This window comes from Onychomys torridus, chromosome 12, assembly GCF_903995425.1.
Source record: "Onychomys torridus chromosome 12, mOncTor1.1, whole genome shotgun sequence".
In the NCBI taxonomy this organism is placed as follows: domain Eukaryota; kingdom Metazoa; phylum Chordata; class Mammalia; order Rodentia; family Cricetidae; genus Onychomys; species Onychomys torridus.
Window position 1 is genome coordinate 11,155,402 of NC_050454.1, and position 4,397 is coordinate 11,159,798.

The window sequence follows — 4,397 nt, forward strand, 5'->3', positions numbered from 1 at the left end:
AGAAAGGAATGAAAGTTAAATCCCTTGTGTATCTTTTAATGCTGAATGAATGCTCACTGCTGCTTCTGGATGCACATCCCACAAAAATGCAGAGTATTTCCTTCAAGTCAGGTATGAGGACTACGCTGGATGTGGTGGATCCAATGGAAATGTCCCCCACAGGCTCCTATCTTTGAGCACGGGGTCCCCAGTTGGTGCAACTGTTTGGGAGGGATTAGGAGGTACTGCCTTCTTGGAAAAGGCATGTCAGTGGGGGGAGCTTTGAGGTTTCAAAAGACTCATGCCATTCCCAAGCTGCTCTGCCCCTTATTTTCAGATAAAAGACGGGAGCTCTCGGCTGTCCCTGCCCCCATGCCTTTGTTCCACCATCATGGACTCTGACCCTCTGAGACCATATGCCCAATTAAAGGCTTTCTTTTCTAAGTTGCCTTGGTCGTGGTGTTTGGTCACAGAGATAGAAAAATAACAAAGACACTGGCCAATAGCAGCTGGTGCTATATGTGGCTATTTATACTGAAGATACTTAAGTACAAACAAAATTCAGTTCCTCCGCCATACTGGTCATACTTCGAGCGCTGAATACTCACTACGGCTATAGCAATCTTGGCCAGTGGCAAGTTCAAACTGGAAACCTGAGCCTGGACATGTACAATACTACAGAACAATGAGAACCAATGGTCCAGTTATCACATGTACTATAGATGACCCCCACAATGTTGGATTAGAGAATTCAGATTCCCAAGAGTACACACTGTAGACTTTCTTCTCTACAATACAAAGGCAGAGGAAAGGTCAGAAAAAGAGGCTGCCACCTTGGCAAGTAGCAGCTAAAAGGAAGCTGGGGTGCAGGTCAGGCTTGGAGCCATGATCAGGCTGCTTTTTATCTGTACATGGTGGCTTGTGCACTTTCTATAGACATAGGAGAACGTTCAAAATCTGGTTTAGGGGCTGGAGAGATGGTTTGCAGGTTAAGAGCACTGACTGCTCTTCTAGAGGACCAAGGTTCAATTCCCAGCTCCCATATGGCAGCTCACCTGTCTGTAACTCCAGTTCTAGGAGGTTCAATGCCTCTTCTGGCCTCCAAGGGCACCAGGCATGCAAATGGTGTACAGACATATTTGCAGGCATATTACTCACACACATAAAGATAAATCTCAAAAAACAGAAAATACCCAGTCTACCACGGACCACATTTTTCATGGGTATTGACATTTGCTTGTTGCATGTGCAAAATGGTCTCCTTTATACGGGAGGGAATTGGGGGACACTACTCCCTTCGAGTGCCTTCCATTCTTTTTTTTTGAGCTGAGGATCGAACCCAGGGCCTTGTGCTTGCTAGGCAAACGCTCTACCACTGAGCTAAAAATAACGTGTTGAACACAACACGGGGCAAGTAGACACTGAGTAAGATTTTTGAATGATTTTCCTCACTTCCAAACCAAACAAGAGAAAAACCTGTTAAAGCAATGTGTCCCTTAGAAGGTTTCTGGCTTGTTGGCAATTTTTCCAGTTTATCTCCCACACCCCCTCAAAAAAAAAAACAAAACAAAACATATGTGACTATTGGCTTCTTGGGAAGAACCTCGACTTCCTTCTAATTTCCTGAAAGTAAACAGAAGACAGATGCATAGCGGGTTACCATTCATAAAATGTGGGAAAGTGATAGCGACGACTAATTCATAAAGCTAGACCATAAACCTCCACATGGACGGACATCAAAGCATCCGGCAAGGAAAACTCAATGAGAGACATTCAGAAGCAAAGGTCAAAAATGGGAATTCCCTTGTCAGGATGCCCTCGCTCAGGCGCCTCAGACTCCAAGCAAGGACTGTAGCTCAGTTTCCTTACTGTAGAGGTAACTACAGGAAGCCGAGGAAGTGGAGAGGAAGTAGTGGATGGGGAAGAAGTGGATGGGAAAGAAGAGCCCTGCAGGGTGAATGAGATGCCTCCAGCTTGTGGGCAGCTGGGCTCACTTCACTAGCATCTTTTGAAGGACACATAGAATGAACCCACTGTGTGACAGGGAAGCTGAAGTGCCAGCCCTCATCCTTACCAGATTCCATGCAGTTTATATGGAGTGTCCAGAACAGGCAACCTGCATACCACATAGATGAAGTATAGACCAATGGTTGCCTCCGGCAAGGAGGAGGGATCTGGGATATGTAGTTTTGGTTAGGGATTTTATTGCTGTGATAAAACACCATGACCAAAAGCAACTTGGGGGAAGAAAGGGTTTGATTTGCTTACACTTTCACATCACAGCCCGTCATTGAAAGAAGTCAGGGCAGGAACCTGGAGGCAGGAACTGAAGCAGAGGCCATGGAGGAATACTGCTTATTGGCTTGCTCAGTCTGTTTATTTGTGTTTAAATAGCACCCAAGACCACAGTCCAAGGGTGGCACTGCCCACAGTAACCTGGTCCCTTCCACATCAATCATCAATCAAGAAAATGCACCACAGGCTTGCATAATCTGGAGGGGGCATTTTCTCAATTGAGGCTCCCTCTTCCGAAATGACTCTAGCTGGTTGGTTGAGGTTACATAAAACTAGCACAAGTAGAGTGGGACTGATTTTTTTTTTCCCCCCAAGACAGGGTTTCTCTGTGTAGCTTTGCGCCTTTCCTGGATCTCGCTCCGTAGACCAGGCTGGCCTCGAACTCACAGAGATCCACCTGCCTCTGCCTCCCGAGTGCTGGGATTAAAGGCGTGTGCCACCACCGCCCGGCATAAATGTTCTAAAATTTACTATAGTGGCACAACTCTAGATATGTTAAACCCATGGGTTGTATGCTTTTTACCAGTAAACTGCATGGTGAGATTTTTCTGTCCCTGTATGTTGTGGGATGTCTTTCAGTGTTGTGAATATGTGTTGCTATGATTGGTTAATAAAGAAGCTGCTCTGGTCTATGGCAAGTCAGGTTATAGCCAGGCAGGAAATTCAAGAGAGACAAGAAGAAAGGCAGAGGCAAAGGAGACACCAGTCTGCCACCCAAGGAGCAATATGATGTCAGCAGAATGGTAACGCCATGGCCATGTGGCAACACATAGATTAATAGAAATGGGTTAAGTTATAAGAGCTAGCTAGCAAGAATACTGATATATATCAAGTGAGACTAGGTTCCTCCTCTTCTTTTAAGGCTGGATGAGGCAATCCAGTAGGAGGGAAGGGTCCCAAAAGCAAGCAACAGAGACAGCCCTGCTCCCACTGTCAGGAGGCCCATAAGACCAAGCTACACAACTGTAGTAATATATGCAGAGGGCCTAAGTCAGTCCCATGCAGGCTCCCTGCCACCGGTTCAGTCTCTGTGAGCTCCTGTGAGCCCAGGTTAGTTGGTTCTGTGGGGTTTCTTGTGGTATCCTTGACCTCACTGGCTCCTACATTCTTTCCTCCCCCAGGTTGGTTTCATTAGGGATTGTTTTCCTGCTACAAGGTAGCTGACTGATAAGTATTTGCTGAATGTAGTTTCTTACTGGGTGTGGTGAGTCACACCTGTAAGCCCAGCTCCTGGACGGCGGTGAGGACTGCCTGAGTGTGAGGTATGTTGACATTTGACAGGGGCAGTGAGGGAACAAAGAAAGGACAGATACACAGACACACAGAAAGACTGAAGTCGGGTGGATGGAGGCTGCTGACGGAGAGACCTCAGCACCCTCGAAGCTCCTCCGGTTTGTTGTATAGAGTTGAACACAGAGGCAGGGTTTTTACATACAGCTGAATCAGGAGGCGGGGATTATGGTATAGAGCTGGACCAGGGAGACAGGGTTAGCTCTCTCTGTAGGAGCAGTCTCCTGATTGGTAACTGTTCAGAGGGAGAAAGCTATCTCGGTCATTTTCCACATCACCATCAACACCTGCACACAGACCAGAAGGGAAGCCTTTGCCATTTCCCCTTGGGGTGTGGCCTAGGGGTTGGGGAAAGGCTTGGAGGCCCGATATGGCTGTACCCATGTAAACAGCATGTCCACTCACTTGGGGCTTTCTCTGCTTCCTAGAGGTGACCTTGAGTGGTGGTTTGAAGGAGAAGGGCTCCCATAGGCTCGTACATTTGAAAGCTCAGTCCCCTGTGGGTGGAACTGTTTGGGATGGATTAGGTGTGGCCTTGTTGGAAGAGGTGTCACTGGGCATGGGATTTGAGGTTCCTAAAGCCCACTCCATTCCCAGACAGCTCTCTCTGCCTGTGAACCATACCCATGTATGTGTGCCTGGTACCCATCAAGACCAAGGTTGTCGGATCCCCTGAAACTGTGGAGTTACAGATAGTTGTGAGCTGCCATATGGGTGCTGGGAATCAAACCTGGGTCCTAAGAAAGAGCAGCCAGTGCTCTGAACTGCTGAGCCATCTCTCTAGACCCTCCCCTAGTTATATTCTGGCAAATTCAAATTATTATAACATGGAA